Below are 17,789 nucleotides of genomic sequence, written 5' to 3'. Positions count from 1 at the left end.
TGATATTGCTCTAGTATTTATTTGAATATATTTTGTTTGTTCCTTCTTCGGCGTATTAGCTGCACAGCTGGGTAGCAGCTGTGACCAACAATTTATTGTTGAAAGCATGAAATGCGATTTTTAAGGCGCCCATGCGCAGGTTCATTACAAAAGCAAGGATTTATATATACAGGTATGTTTATACGCATATTTCTAAAGTTGAATTGGATTTATTGATTTGTTGGCTTTTCTGCGTTGCGATACGTGATATTCGAAAACTCGGTGAAATCTTTGTTGAAGACAGAAATCAGTGAATAGTATATTTATGAGTATATTGCTATATTTCATAATATTACAAAAATATCGAAATTTTTCTCGATAAATACGTGCAGTTTTTTATAGTCTATGCAGGAGCGGCGGAAGCTAAAGTCGAACCCGAATACATCAAACTTGTGACCACGGCTTGGGTCGATATTCTTTTAAATTCTATGACATCTTATGCAAACGAAAGTTATGCTTCCACTTTCACTTATGGGCAACTACTAATTTTTTCGATGAAAATAGCTGAGATTAAGAAAGAAAGAAGAACTAAAAAAAAAATTCTTAAAATCACTTAATCACATTAAATCAGTCATATTCAAATGGAGTTATATTAATGGGTTGTCGGCAGCATGGATAATTATCACTAGTCGGCAGCTTAAGAGACTCTAAGGTTATCTGAAAGCAAGCTTCTGAAAAGTATAGATAAATGTTTAATGTGCTTTAGACTAGATAATCATAGCTCTGTTGTATAATACAATCGAAATTCCATAAAGAAGAGACAAGATTAGAGGAAATTATTATAATAGACAAATAGGTATCGTTATAGAGAGATTGTAGCACCAGAGCACATTAAGGTTAGCAAAAACTATCCAAACAAGGCATCTATACCCTTACTGATATATAAAAGGTGATCCATTTCAAAGTTCCCTACTTTTTTTTTTTTAAAGAAAAAACAGAGAAAGTGCAAATTTATTCGGGAATGGAAATATTCTTTGGCATTTGTTTATTGAATATATTGTTTCAAAATTGGCCGCTTTTACGTCTCAGATGGTCCATCCGTTGAGTCCGATTTTCGTTGATTCGATTGGTAACTGGCGAAGAATACGCCTGATGTTTTTCTCCACAGCCTGAATTGAAGTGGGATTGTTCGATTAAACTTTAGACTTTACTTGTCCTCACATCAAAAAGTCTAACGGTGTAATATCATACGATCTTGGTGGCTAGCCGACCAGCCCAAAAGATCGTATTATCTGCTCATCGAAGTTATTGATCTTTTATTTTTGTACTTATTTGCTTTCATACTAAATAATCCTTTTTATTTAAATATACGCTACTGAAAGAGAATATAAGAATAGCTTTCTAAGTGACATACTTGGATTTTTGGCACGTCAATAACCAAAAATTTTACGGTGGAGTGATACCCGGCCAAAAGTGAAACGAGGTCGCCTGAGCGACTTGCTCTTAGCTAAGTTTATCTCGCCACCATAGTAGTCGCTCTCAGTGAACACAGTTCAACAGGCCCACGTACATTAAAGTTACATACTATATCTTGTCAGAGGAGGCAAATTGCCAAAGCTTTATAAAATAAGGTGAGGTGGAATCTTCTCAACTTTCCAGCTTTTAACAAATTGAAGTTAAAAATATTGGTAAACACACTTTCGGTGAATCTGGCAAATTTCCTGTGGATCATATTAGCCGCCTCAACATATGTGTGGCAGGCTCAAAGCACTTCGTCGACCTATAAGTGTCTGGTGAGCCATTTTGAGAATCACAAAGACCAAAGCTAACAGATGACCACAGTAACCCAACTGTGAGGATCAGTTCTACATACGTCCTAAGCTAACATAACTCTTTCGCGATGGCGCTGTAGTCATATGTCCAAGCAAATAACTTTATTGACTATTTCAGGGTATACCCATTAGTTGTTTTTTCCAGTAGTCTCTCCACTACCACTATATTAACAAAAGAATGCAATTGTAATTAATTGATCAGGTAATTATTCTTGTTGACCATAAAAAATGTAAAGTGAAATATAAATGTACTCAGAGATCAACATAGAGTGGACGAGGTGGCGTTCAGATTAAGTGAGGTGAGGTGATATTTAATCGAGTATAGACTGATGGTTGCTGATGCATCGGAGATTTGACATAGTGTTCTGAATCGCTGACGACTGGAATTAATGTAGGGCATTGGATGTAGAGTAGCGGCTATGATCAAATGCCTTTTGTTATGTACAAGTGCGATGTTTTTAAGTGTTTATGTCTGATATTAAACATAGTAAATTATGGCTGGGGTGAATGTACATACATATGCCAGCTACACGCAACACTTTAAACATTTATACTGATGACTCGAAAATAGATGATGGAGTTGGTGCGGGAATATGCTGTCCAGCGTTAGGCATAAAGCAACATTTTAGGTTGCCGGACCACTGCAGTATATTTCAAGGTGTGGTCTTTGCGCCTGCAGGCAATTTCAGAGTCAACATCTACGTGGACAACCAAGCAGCTTTCAAGGTAGTAAACTCGTATCGCATATCGACCAGAAGTATCTTGGCAAGCAGGGTAACAGTGGAAAGAGTTGTCAGAAGCAAGCAACTTCACTTCCACTGGGTGCCAGGCCACAAAGCCATCGAGGGCTATGAAATAGTGGACTAGATTGCCAAGAATTTAATTCGACAAAAGCATGGTGAAGAAAATCAAAACCCGATGGAACAAGGAAGACTGCGGAAAATGTCAAGAACTTTGGAGCATCTCTTGTGCACAACGTCACTGGAGGAGTCATCGAAAGTGCGGCCCGCAGAGTTTGTTAAAATTCGCGTCAATCGCAGGCACCTACCAGATTAACCTAACGTAACTTTAAGAGTTTAGTAGACTTCTTTTTTAAATAACATTTTTATATTTATCATGGAAGTTGGCGAAATATTTGTTTTAGTTTGGTGCCGCACATTTGCTGAGCTCTTGGCCAAATAGAGTCTCTTTGTGCTGGAAACACCTACAATTACTTTTTGACTCACAATCAGGATGTGTAATATTTCATTATCATAAAACAATATAAAAGTTCTCAAATCTCAACATAAAATGCATTTTCAAATATTATCAGCATCAGATTAAAAATTTAACAACTGTAATGCGGAACTGCATACTTTATGTGTTTAGTAAGACAATGCAATGTTCGAGCATAAATTGCGCTTCACTTCAACTATTACCAAAAATTCAAATAAATTATTAAGAACGAATTCCGCATCCGCTGAGTTTTCTCATATTCCACGCCACACGCTTCGTTGTGCCGAGAGCAGCGCGCCAGGTAAAAATTTCCAAACCAACATATTATAAAACACTCTCTACGAAATTGTATGGCAGTACATACATACTTACATACAAGCACACCTCACAAATCATAAATATATGTGTGTGTGAATTGAAAATCTAGGTGTAGAATTTGGGTTATAAATCCGTTAGCTCTGCGAATTTCAGTCATAACCGAAAACATAAATTGGTACTGATTTGCCACGTTGCAACATAAAACAAACTCACTTACCTCATTTCCCATTTAAGCAATTTGTTAAAACGCAAAAATAAGTAAAAGAACATCAAATCGTTATAGTTTCTGAAATGCGGCTAATGCATTGTGCTGCATAACCTCAACAACCGCTCAGCTCTTCATTTCATATCAGCAGCACAACAATTGCACGAGCGCTCCTGCACCAGCGCCGTACAAATTCACCGACATTATGTAGTGGCGAGAGTGTGGGGTTAACCAGGCGATAAACATAAATAAACACACAGGCAGAGAGGAGTAAGAATGATTAGTATATGTGTGTTCGGCCACTGATGCAAGGTAGTATTAAGCTGATCAATAATAATAACAACAGCAACAGCAGCAGGCGAAGGCGAAGGCGAAGGCAATGGCTGGCAGTCACTCCGCCCAAGTGCCATGTGCATGTAAACACGGGCAGCTGGGTGGCTCCAGATAGGTGGATTTGTATATTGTTAACACTCTCGCTGACTGCACTGTACACACACAGTCACGCCAACATCAACAAAAACACAAACACACGCACATAAAATTGCAAGTCAACATTTGCTGACTACGAAACGATTGACCGTTCGCCTGCTTACCCACAAGCTAGTCGAGAGTGGATGGTGTAAGCTGGGCGCAGGCAGCAGTTGGGGAGAAGTGTGAAGGGCCGACCCTACAAACCGGCGAAAATCCGCCTCGTGTTCACTCAATTGAATGTTAGATTTATTTATGTAATTCATGAGAACAGAAACCGGAAGCACTATTTTGTAGCAGCGAAGGGGCAAAAGAAAATATACCTCACAGAGGGAGAGAATGAAAAGAAAATAAGTACAAAATTGGAATACGGTCAACAGGCAATAACAACAACAATAACAATGCAGCTCCACTGGCTGTTTGTTTTACTTGCGCTGTGCGTGTATAAATGTGTGAGTGTGTGCGTGTGAGTTTGCATTCAATATGAAAATGTTGGAATAGGTTGCGGGCAATCTCAATAGTTTGCTTTGTTTGCATGTAGATAATACAGATCGCCTGCAGAAAAATATTGGCTTCAACCTTAAGGCTTCTGTGCTTCTATACAAGTATGTTGTTACTATAAAAACAAAAAAAAAAAACACCAAATGCCGGGAGTAGTTTGTGGCAAAAAGTAATTGAAAATTTGTTGACCTAACAATGAAATCGAAGTGGCAACATATGCATTAAGCATATTAGTAAATATTTCAGAAGCATACTGGGCTTAGATACAGAGAGATTTACAGAGAAAAATATTTCTCCGAATTTTTTTCTAACGTCATAAAGTACTGTTGCAATTTGACGTTCGATATTCGTACGAAGTTCATCAATCGTCGTTGGCTTGTTGGCATATACCACAAACCTGACGTAGCCCCACAGGAAATAATCCAACGGCGTCAAATCGTATGACCGAGGCGACCAATTGGCTGGGCCATTTCGTGACGTAACACGTTTATCAAATTTGGTTTTCAATAAAACGATTATGACATTCGCTGTGTGGTTTGCATCGCCGTCCTGTGGAATCACATATTGTCCAAGTCTATATCATCCAATTTGAGTCAAAAATATTCGTTTGTCATTAAACGGTAGCGATTCCCATTCAAACCGTACCTGGATGCAATGGTGACTCATGGAATTCGTGTGGATTGCTGCCTGACCAGTAATGCATATTTTGCGTATAGATGAGGCCAATTAGGCAGAAATGAGCCTCGTCGCTGAAGACGATTTTTCAATGGAAATTCGGATCATTTTAAAGTTTTTGCTCAGCCCAATTCCGGTTTTCCTCTTGCGCTAGCAGCAGCAATATTCTCGACACTATGGGCACTTCTTTATCTTTCTGGCACGGAAAGATTTTGTACTATGTCTGTGGATTTAAATTTTTACACTAGATCATGATGAAATGGCAAACATAACTGAAGAGAAAAGTCAAAAGAACGGGAAAAAATATGGCCTCGTTTGCTTTCCCTACCGGTCTAATTTAGCATTGCCTTATTGAAAAATCCTATGCTTACATTCATTTGTAATATTATATTTGATGTAATGAGGGAGATACCAACGCCATAAACGAGTTCCATACAAGTGAGTCCGCCCAATCATTATGGTATATTAAAAATATTTGTACGAGGTGTTGTTGGTGGATACTTAGTAACGTAAGTCTAAATAAACGCTCCCATCCCTCAATCACACGAATTGATCTGGGTAAGCCCTTCAGTCAATATTGTGTATGAATAGTTGTGTTCATTGATATTTCTCTTCATTGTGCCTTATTTCTTATCTCTCTCTCTCTTTCAAGAAGAAGCTATAATGAGCTGTCCAAAATCAACGTTCAAAAACTTTCGAAGAATGTATTTGTGTTCCATAAAATGTTAAGTAATTAATTAAGAAATTAAAGTAAAACTATTCTCTCTTTTTACAATTGAATTTTTTTTTTCGAAATAATTAATTAATTAAATGAAAATATTCCAAACGTAAGACATTAAAGACAGTAAAGAAGAAGAAGATATTAAAGTGTTCCCGACAACACTGATCAAATTAAATGCGGTCGGACTCAGCCTCTTCCATGCGCATTGTAAATTTTTTGTGAATGGCTGCGATACTGGAGTTGATCTCATCTATAGTGTTCTCATATTTATCGGAGCAAAGCGCATGTAAATTGTCTGCAACTTCTCCTTGGACTTTAAGTCAGCGATTGGTGGTTGGTAACTGTTCAAACAATAGCTAATGGTCACAGGTCCAGTTGGGCTACTAGTTGTAGTGGAGTCGGTAGTGTCGTCTGTTGCTGGAGAGTCAGTATTGAACGTGCTTGTAGAGACTTCGGGTTCAGAATCGCCTTCATGTTGCAAGCAATAACTAGTTTTTGCATATCATCGTTGGTTGATCGCGGCTATAATGGGCGCATAATTCCTAAGCATTGGTTGCCATCTTGGAAACAGTCGATCCTTTGTTGCCTGACTTGCTTCTCGAGGTTCGAGTATTCAGTAAGCAGTGATTGGTACTTCTCGATGCATTTGGAAAAGTCATTGCCATCCAATTGCTGGGCAGGTAAGAAGCTTGCCTGTCGTTGGAAGAAATAATATTTATATACTTTGTTATACTTTGTTGTTTTAAATAATATATAAATAATAAATAACTAATTTTTTATCAGTGTCCTGTAGACCCATTTTGAAAAAAGTCTAGAAGCAACTAGTTATTTTTATTTATAGAAAATAAATATGTCCAATAAGCAAAGTTGAAACCCGATTTCTGTTTAATTCAAATTAGGAAAGATAAAATAACGATAACAAGAACATTTGGGCTTTTAATACTTTTAAACTAAATTAATGACATCAGAATGATTAATGTATTTGTATAGCAGCTACTAGACAACAGTTTCTGTATAATATTTTACAATTTCTTGGAAGTAATTTATGCAAAACTTGATATAACATAATTCCTTACTTTAGAGCTAGATTATTATACAACACAGAAAAAGTTGAGCGAGGCCATAACACTCTGGAGAGAGAACGGCACTGGCAGGAGGTGGCAGGTTAGCGCCAGGCCAAGATACTACTATGAGATTGCAATCTGACAAGGTTATAAGATATGCTCAACCTCGCCCGAGACAAACTCCGTATCCTTGTAGCGTTCTATACAGGGCGTGCAGGCTCAGGAAGCACTTGCCAAGCACGGGCGAGGTGGAACAGGAAACTCCAGAACATCTGATTCTAGTTCGTCCAGCAAATTGTAAAAGTAAGCTCAAGGCCATAGGAACCATCTGCGTGAACAGGGATCACATCACATCATTAAGCTCCTAGAATTATTATGAGTTTTTGTGATATAGGAGAGGCACAATAGACCATAGGTCGCTGTGCAAAACGTCACAAATTTTTTGTTTAAACGGTAAGCAGCATAAAGCTTTCGAATTATTTTAGCTAACATTTTATTTTTCAATATTTTTTCTGAATTTTATTTTGAAATAAATTCTCACTACCTTTAAAGACCCGTACTACCCCCGTACACATAGGAAATTCTACCTACACCATAACACCACTCACAACGCTGGGCCAACACGTAGTTGCTGTCTGTACTTCTAAACACCCACAACCAATGAAATGGAAGGAATAAATGTGCGAATATTGCAATTGTTGTTGCACACCATTGTCCTGCTGTCAGCTTCTCATTGTATCGCTGGCATTAATGCAGATTTTAATGCGCTTCCAGTGTTTGCTTTGGTGGGCAAGTCTGGTTCATTGTTGTAAACGCAATTTTCACTCGTATTGCCACTTCGTGTACATTTCCTTATTAAAAATTTCCTGCATTCTAATGACTCCCTGCTGCAGCACGAAGCTACTATGTTGCAGCATTTGAAAGCCACTGCGGTGTTAAGCATTGAAGGTGTAAATGTGGAATATCACTTGCAGCTTTCAAGTTAATGGCTCGAAAGTGATATAAACTAATGGCGGCAAGTAAACAACAAGAACTTGGCGACCACAACTCACAAATCACTTTAAGGGAGAGGAATGCGAAGAACACAAAGAAATTACATTGGCGCCGCGGTAGCTTTCTGGTGGCGCATTAAAATTAGTTTAATGCTAGTATGCACTTAAGTATAAGTACAAGGAAGTTGTACAAAATTGAATATTTAAGCTAGAAATTCGGTGAGAGAAGCTGTGAAATATAGTTGATATCTTAACAGCCGACAAATATATTTTCTAAATTATCGGCATATATCTGTAGCATAATTTTTAACTAGTATACAGATACTCTTAACATAATTAGACCACAGCTTATTGCATTTGTTATCTACATTTGGCATAGATCACATTCTCTGAGCCTCCTACTGTCATGGTAAGTACCTTTCGTTTCTAATTTATTCTTGTGGGTACTACACCACTTAGAATGAACTAAGATCGTAAGCTATGCGTAACTTTAAAGCATTATGCATCCAGATTTATTAAAGCTATTGGTATTTTAACGAGAAGTCGACAAGGTCGTATTGATATATCGAACTCTATTTATTGCACAAAATCTTACACCGCCCCACAAATAGCCTTGATACCGGAGGAGAAAATTTCGACTTTGAAGCAGACATCACAGGGTTGATGGATAATATACGGCTTTTTTACGATAAAAAATTTAACGAAGTATTTCTATTGCCTGCCGAGGTGGCCGTTGAACTTTTCACTTGTACCTGTTTCAGGCTTCCTGATTATTGTTGCGTTCTTCATACAGAGTTTGGAGCTGTCAAAGTAACAGTTGTCATACAATATTGAAGCTTAGCAGCTGTGCAATTGACCATCCACGCCGAGAGTATAGCGGTAATCCTAGCCTTAAATGTACCGATCTCATTAGCATTAGCTTCAGGTCACTTTTGGATATTACGGGGCCGTAAGGAAATACGCAATTACAGTAAACAGTTGTTAAGGACGTGCGCCGCAGTCTCGATGTCTTTGGAGTCGGAACAGGTCATAGCTTCGTTGTGCTCTTATGGGTTACTATTGGAAAACGTCCGGTGTGTTTAACGTGGGTCCCTGCTGACGACGTCCTAACCCCACAGCGCTCAAAAGCTAACCGCCTTGATATGGTTCGAAGCCCACCGCTGCCGGTCTTTGGATCCGGCACTCAGTTGCAATGCAACTTCACATTCAACTGACAAAGTTTCAGTTCCTCCTGCACTCGGTTTTTAACCACTATAACCACTACTTCACGAGGACCTAGACCGTATGAGCAGGTTGAAGCGAACTCCCAGTGATAATAGAATTAAGTCGCCGGTCAGACCTCTTAGTTGCAGCTACTACCTGTTGAGCTTCCATATTGCTCTGGACTGGTGACCAAAGGTTGGATTCCATACGCAAATTACACCTACACATCATTCACGCACAAATGACCCTAACTGATCGGCATTCCGACTAGTGGAGATCACATCGCTAACATCTAAACGCTGACTTACGTCCCATACCTGATGCTGAATAATCTGTGAATGAACCTGCCCTTAAGCGCTAGTGTCACCTTATTTTCCATCGATATATCCACCCCACTCTCTTAAACTCTAAGTATTTACGATTTCTAAAAATTTTCCTACAGCCTATTCTAACACAGATCTTTAACCAGAAGAAGAAGCTTTAGCTGCCCAAGCAGTGAGTCATGATATTCAAAATATATGGACCTGAGATGGCTCCTTGCTGCAGCTACGATCCATTCTGATTTCCACGCTCTTATTCATGCCGACTAGAGGGACCTTTCTGTCCGAAAAGTATTTCCGTCAAGTTACAATTGGGCAGCTGGGCCCGGCGAGAGCTTAGTTAGCGATGGGTAAATATTGGTAACTGTGCGTTCACAAGATTCTTTTAGCTCAAAAAACCTTGCATCTCACACCTTTGGACCACCAGCTCAGTTCATGGGCATACGAATTGAGCGCCTAAACAGATATGTATTGAATATAAGACTTTTTGTTGGATTTGATTATTATTACTCTCTCTAGGGTTTTGTTTTATAACCTATACTAACCTAACCATCGACTTTTTAATCAAACTTCACACAATATATTATCGAATGTTGTCCTACGATTTTCTTTTCTCAAGCGAATTTCATATCAAGTTAGTAAGACAATATCTAATGGGCGTGTGTATCCAAATTTAGTTCATTCTTAGGCATCCTCTTATAAGTCTTTGTTCACATTTCGATACTTTTTAAGCTCTGCGCTTCCTTCCAACGTTTGTAAGTATTTAATGTTTGTTTTCGCTTCCACATTTGTTTCTTTCCATGAATATGATTAGCACCTTCTCTAGACTTAGTCCAGTGCGTGTGAGCTACAGTGTATGTGCTCTTAGAGTGAAAATAAGCATTATGCTCTCCTTGCAAAATCAACTTTGCTTCTTCGTTCTTTACATTCACAGTCTTCAATTCAAGCAGCCACAGGAAGTTCTTGCCTAATATTCCTTCAACACTCACAATACATAAGCACTAAGTTATTTAAAAATATATACCTGTAAATGAATTAAGGGAGACCGGAGACCACTTTGCAATTACGCTTTAATAAATATTTGTCTTTGCACACGAAAAGTCTACACAAATATTTACGCAATTCATTTATTTTATTTTAAAGTAGTATAATCGTGCTGATGTTCCTCTATGCACTCTGAAAGTAAACTTCCAACTTGCCACTTCACCTGCTACTCTCTCACCGCCTCTACCTGCCACTGACCAACGCATGAATGCACTTCCCCTTGGTATTGCAATGGCAATGCTAAATTGTGAAATAATATAATAAAAGTCCCAACAAAATTGTGAACAAAAACAAAAAGGAAAATAAAAATCTGAAAAAAAGTGAAAAAGGCAAACGCACAACCGCAATCCGAAACAAAAGGCCGCATTAACCACCGGCTGGCGCACTGGAAGCTGCCGCAGTCAAAAAGTACAAATACGTGCGCATAATCTTGCCACTTGCCACTGCAACCGGAATGCGTATCGGTAGTGCACCGACGACACGTACGTAAACTGAGATTTTGAGATTTTTGAATTTTGCATTGCATTTGTACTATGTAGCAAGCAGATTATAGAACTGCAGCCAGCTACAATGAAAGTTATGCCGCTGCACACTCTTACACACACATGCACCACACAGGCACACGGGCAAATGAATGCGCACAGTGATTTCAGATTGCCGCTCCCATTTACATAAAGCCGTTGAGCCTCATCTATGTATTGACCAAATCACAGCCTGCTGGACTTGCCAGCCGCACTTGCTGTTGTTGTTGGCCATACACATAACTAGTTGGTGGCAGCGCTTGGCAGGCTTGGCTGTCTGTTCTGCTGTTTGGCTCGCCAAAACTTCCGGCTTTCGGATGCAAATTTTGTATGCTCGCGCAACGAGTCAACATTGGTGCCGGCGTCCGAGCCCACGACCGCCAACGGCATTTATCCGGTTCAGCGGCAGCGACGGCGACGTCGGCATTAAGATAAAGGACTTGTGCATGAAAATGCTCCGAAAACAAAGTGTGGCAAAGCTCATATAAAATAGGTGCACCGGGAAGTTATATGAAAACCAAATAAAAAAGTTGTGTTTATACGCTGATGTGTGCACCGTAATGTTACGGTATTAAGTGCATGTTTGGCGAGTGCTTAAAATTGAAAGTGCGATATGCGAATGAATTAGATATATCAGTTGTGGCGCGATAAGACCTTGCTGCGGCAGGGCAATGTTATTTGCAGTAATGCTGAAATTATATTACAATTAAGTAGTCCTTATCAGTAGAGGTAAATTTAATTAAAATGCTCTGTTACTACGTTGGACCAGACGGTAGGTAAGTTGTGCTGTGGAAAGTGAATTTAAAATAAGATTTTTTTTTTCGCTCGCATTGTTAACTAAAATAATTCACCTATTATGTTCACGTCAAAAAATCATATATGAAATCTGACCAAGTAGCCAAATTAACAGAAAAGCCAAACGTCCACGACGGTAAGGTATTTAATGGCAACAGAAACGCATGCTGGATCAGACAACAGAACGTGAAGGCGAAACGAGCGAAAGTCGATAATCGCCTTTAAATTTCGATTTTGGTTTTGAAGAGTCACAATTTTATAATAAAGTTTGACATTTCTGAAGATATGCAGAAGATAAAAACGTTTTTGTGCCTTGTTTACAATAACTGAAAATATTTTTCTCAACGTAGAACTGAAATTAACCTCGAACAATTTTGAGCTACTATTTTTTACAATTTTAGGCATGGATTAGCTTAACAATAGTGAATTGGTGAACCTAATTAAAGTTACGTTTTAAATAAATTCTGAGTTATACACACAAATATATTTATCAGTTAGTTTATCAGTAGACGGTTCACTCTTCTTCAAAACCAGTCAAACTCTCACATATCGACTAAAACAATTACTATTTGAGTACTCAAAACATCAATTTGGCGAGTCATCCACTGTATGGCTTTGACTTTTGGCCAAATAATTTCTGTTCGTATGAAATAATCTATTAAGTCACCGTTTTTCGACACCTGTAGGAGTGGTTGATGTAATCAAAAAGCTGGTTTGGGAGATACCACAATCAGAGTTGCAAAAGTGCTTTGAAAATTGATTAAAACGCATAATGCGGTATATAGATATTAACGAAGAATGTTTTGAAAAACAACAAAGCAGTTTTCCATTATAAACATTTGTATTTGTTCTCGAATTCCGAAACGTAAAAAGCAACCTACGAATAGCTCATATCGTGGTTTTTCAGATCACCATTTGTTCGCCACGATACAGAACGTCCACACTGAAATACTGTTCCCACCAGAGCAGAACATCAAATTTGCTATAAAAATCGAGATCTGTTTTGGCTTCAGATCGACAACAATTTGAGTATAACTATTGTAAGGGAGTTTCGTAAATTAAAATATATTACATTTGCAATATTTAATAAAGATTTCGAAATATTTCTTAATGCTAATAATACAGATCAGTTGAAAAGAAGGTTAGTTCCTGCAAACTTTGAACTTCAACCATGTATATAGTACATCAAAATTAATGATATGTAATTATTTTTTGGTGTTTTGCCATCAGCTGTATGAATATATTTGGAAACTATATCAAATGGCATACATGCAATTGCAGGAAAAATTATTTACAAATATCACATTCATTTATGCAAAAGCGTTACAGCGCCTCCTGGTTTCGATTGGGTTAAATCGGATTGTGTAATAATATGTATGTAGGAAAAGGCATAATATATTCAAGATCACATTGTATGCCTTAATTTTTAATCGATTCTAATATAATATCAGCATGCTATAAAGCTCCTCGCCTTGACGATTGACAGCGGTTAAAGTAAATAATATCGAGCCGGTTCGTTTCTGCTGACTGGAGTTGCGAATATTTGCATTCGTTTTGATTAGAAAGAATTAAAATTTTTTTATAACAAACCAACAATGTTGTTTTTTTTCTTATTTTCGCTTAGTGTCAATTTGTTCAATTCTTAAGTCGAGGGACCTTACTTTGTTGATTTTTTTCTTATTTTTATTATTATTATTTTTTTTTTTTTTTGTTTTTGCTTTAGCTAAAGTAGAACCGCGCGGTTCTAAAAGCGCAACAAATCGTTTGACTTTTCCAAAAACTATATTTGCATACCTCCATCATTGCACAGCCTGGTGAAATCGTTTGTTTCGTTCTTCTTTGAAATCCTCAAGATTTGCAACATTATAAGATAGAGTGATGGGAGTGAATAAAGGTAACTTCGTCCTACTGTCATAGCCAGATCGGCATTAATTCGTCGAAGCGTGGAGGGAGACTAAATTTTTTATACTTTGACAATTATTTAATGTGTAGAGAAGTCTTGCTGACCGAAGAGAAAGTTCTTTGTTTTTAGTCCAAATTCCTGGATGTATATATTTTAGTTTCCAAAAAGCATAGAGGTGTTAGTTCTTATGAATAAGGCAACTCATCAATGATTTCCTTTGAAGGAAAGCAATTTTTCTCCCACCGACGTTATTTAAGTAAAAAATCAGATGATTCTCATAGCAAGCATATGAAATAAAACTACTATAGAGTGGCTGTCATCTAATTTTTCTTCTTCTTAGTCATACCCTATAATATGCAGTAATAGTTGAGCTAAGAAAAGTTGGATTCTCCTTAAGTGTCAATAATGGCTTCAATGTACTATCATCAATTATTTCCTAAATTTCATAAATGCTTTCAGTGAACTTTATATAGAAATTATATGATGTAACATGATACATAGAAATTATGCAAATTTTAATTATATATTTAAAAACTTAAAATAAGAGTTCATAAATCGTTCTCAGAACACTTCATCTTTCATCTTTCATTTTTTTGTTTTTTTTTTTTGTTTTTAATTCTAATCACACTTCAATATCACTAGCTTACCATAGAATCGCTGCCACATAAATTACGTGACTATTCAGAAACACATTATATTTCCCAATAAAAAAAGAATAGTGTTTCCAAAATACATTTCTCCCAAAAATTGTTTAATTCCTTCTAAACCATACAAAATTGTTACATGACGAATATCTCTTATTTGCTTTCACTAATTTATGCGAAAAATAAAGCGAAAATGTGTAAGTATTTGTTTTCCACAAATTGTGCAATTATCCTTGTAACAAAAGGTCACATTGTGGTCAAAGACTCAATGTTATTATGGTGAACCATAATTTTCACAAGTTGCCGCAAAACCATTGTGGCATGAGAGAAAAAATAACAAAGCACTAAAAGTGTATAGAATATGTGAAAATACGTGGTGTGCGAACGCAAAGCTCCAATGCTTTATTAAATTATTATTACTGTCTATTAAATGCCAGTGGCAATAAAACTGCTATCTATTCATATGGTCGCTCGCATATAACACATAAACACACACACACTCACATATGCGCATATGAGCACACACATGGCAGCGAAAGTTGTGAAAATAGCTAAATTAGTGTCGGAACGTGTTATGTAGTTGGACAAATCGAAGGACAACGAAGGTGAAGTAATGATGAAAAGCATCAAACTTGCATTAGCGCCAACCACAAAAACAAAAAACAAGAAGAAGCATTTGGAGGAGAGAATATAAAAAGCTCGAAACAAATTAAAGACAAATGGACTAAACTCGCAAGCATAGTTACTGCCTCACATAAATTCAAATATGCAAGAAAAAATATATAAATATATGTATGTATGTGTATATGTATGTATGTCTATCGAAATATACGTCGGGTGAGTGTTCGGAAATTGTCGTTTATTATCATATCGACTGTCTAACTGACTGGTCAACTTAAATGCGACATAAAGCAAGCAATAAAGTTTATGCGCGACGCAAATCTTACAGTAAATGACAGCAACAAAGTTTTTGTGGTACATTCAAGGTTATGATGTGTATGAGCACAGTTGTTACGTATACGCAGTGTAAGGCATATATTGCACATTATATACAAATAATCGATTTCTGAATGGGGCAAAAAGCTAAATGCGTGTAAATATGTCGCAATTGCTTAATTTAGTTGAAGAAACAATAATTTGCGGATAAAGCTTTTATTTGTAAATATAGTTGTTAGGCGGTGTGCCACGCCAACGCATTACTTACAAAGCATTAAGTCCGCACGATAGTTTGTTGTTCTACTAGTAGTACTGAAATAAAATCAAGTTAATAGTATTGGGGGTAATATGTATTCATAGGAATAGCTATAAAATACATAAGAAGAATTTCAACCAAGAATTATAAATGATTGTAAGCTCGCTAGAAAAGTTCAAAGTTTAACTAAAACAATGTTAAATTGATGTAAATGATTGATAATCATATGTGCCGTAAAAAGAATGAAAGTCTTTGTGTTATCGGTGTGAAAATGAGCTTCGAACAAAGAGCCTACATTAAATTTTGTTTTAAAATTGGTAAAACTTGTACCGAAATGTTTCAATTGATGAAACTAGTTTATGGCGATAATTGCCTATCCCGTAGCAGAGTGCACGTGTGGTTTCAACGTTTTCAAATTGGTCGTAATTACATAAATGACGATCAACATGTGGGCCAATCAAGATCCGTGATCACCGGAAATTCCAACGAAACTGTTTGTGAATTGGAATTCATGGAAATGGAATTTAGCATCTCCAAACCATCGATTTATCGCATTTCGACTGAACATTTGGGCTTACGAAAGGTGTGTACGGTTTGTTCCACGCAAGTTGACTGACGACAAAAATTGCTCAGAATCCAACATTCGAAATACATCATTTGACCAAAAACACATTTTAGCCATTAGTTACACCCCGTATTCACCTAATATGGCACCGTGCAACTTCTTCCTTTGCAGAAAAATGCATTTTCCCATGAAAGAAAAGCGTTATGCAGACGTAGAGGCCATTCAGAAGGCTTGCACTGGCATACTGACGGTCATACAGGCCAACAAGCTAAAACACTCGTTCGACATGCTTTTGGACCGTGCAAAAAGCTTTATTGAAGCTGAAGGAGACTATTTTGAATAAAATAAATTGATTTTGCCGAAAAAGCGATTTGTTAGGTTTTTTTTAGTTCTGTTTACTTTGGAATTCTCCTTGTATATCCAGTGCCTACTGAAACATTTTCAATATTCATGCATGGAAATAAAGGTATTATAAGTAAGAAAGGGCTAAGTTCGAGTGCAACCATACATTTTATACTCTTGCAATTTGCAAGAATCAAATCCAGGTAAATATTTGAGATGTAAAACGTCAACCAGAGTAATATAGGAGCAGTTTTAACCGTGTTAGTACTGCTCTTCGCAGTTAGCCAAATAAATTAATCATATTTCTCCATAACTACCTATTACAAAGTATATAAATATTATTTCTCCCAACGACAGGCAAGCTTCTTACCTGCAGAGCACTGGAATGGCAAGGACTTTTCCGAATGCATCCAGAACTACCAATCAATTTCCAAATACCAATTATTGAATACTCGAACCTCGAGAAGCAAGTCAGGCAACAAAGGATCGACTGTTTCCAAGATGGCACCCAATGCTTTAGGAATTATTCACCCATTATAGCCGCGATCAACCAACGCATGGTCGCGGTAGATGCAAAAATTAGTTATTGCTTGCAACATGGAGGCGATTCTGAACCCGCAGTCTCTACAAGCACGTTCAATACTGACTCTCCAGCAACAGATGACACTACCGACTCCACTACAACTAGTAGCCCAACTGGACCTGTGACCATTAGCTATTGTTTGAACAGTTACCAACCACTAATCGCCGACTTAAAGTCCAAGGAGAAGTTGCAGGCAATTTAGATGCGCTTTGCTCCGATAAATATGCGAACACTATAGATGAGATCAACTACAGTATCGGAGCCGTTCACAAAAAATTTACAATGCGCATGGAAGAGACTGAGTCCGACCGCATTTAATTTGATCAGTGTTGTCGGGAACACTTTAATGTCTTCTTCTTCTTTACTGTCTTTAATGTCTTACGTTTGGAATATTTTCATTTAATTAATTAATTATTTCAAATTAAAAATTCAATTGTGTAAACAGAGCATGATTTTATTTTCTTAATTAATTATATAGCATTTCATGGAATGAATTTAATTATTTTGAGACCAACAACACATTATTGGGAAGATAATGGCGCAGTAACTTGCAGTGGCACTAGCCTCAGTGTTAAAAATTTCATTTCGTTTATTGACGACGCCTGCCTGTCTTGCGAAGTTCCAAAGCACTTCAATGCATGTCCAATTAATTTCTGCATACTTTTACGACGCCCACGTACGCTGTTCATATCTGTTGAAAATTCTAA

At 37.3% G+C, this 17,789-nt stretch overlaps 1 pseudogene; it reads right to left on the bottom strand.

The window, feature by feature from the left end:
- Positions 1-6,084: 6,084 nt before the first annotated feature.
- LOC108966085 lies at positions 6,085-9,344 on the bottom strand (annotated as a pseudogene).
- Between the last annotated feature and the right edge of the window lie 8,445 nt (positions 9,345-17,789).

Source organism: Bactrocera latifrons, unplaced genomic scaffold (genome assembly GCF_001853355.1).
Source record: "Bactrocera latifrons isolate USDA-ARS-PBARC rearing strain unplaced genomic scaffold, ASM185335v1 scaffold_155, whole genome shotgun sequence".
In the NCBI taxonomy this organism is placed as follows: Eukaryota; Metazoa; Arthropoda; class Insecta; order Diptera; family Tephritidae; genus Bactrocera; species Bactrocera latifrons.
Note: the sequence above shows the minus strand (reverse complement) of the source record. Positions and strands in the feature narration are given on the sequence as shown.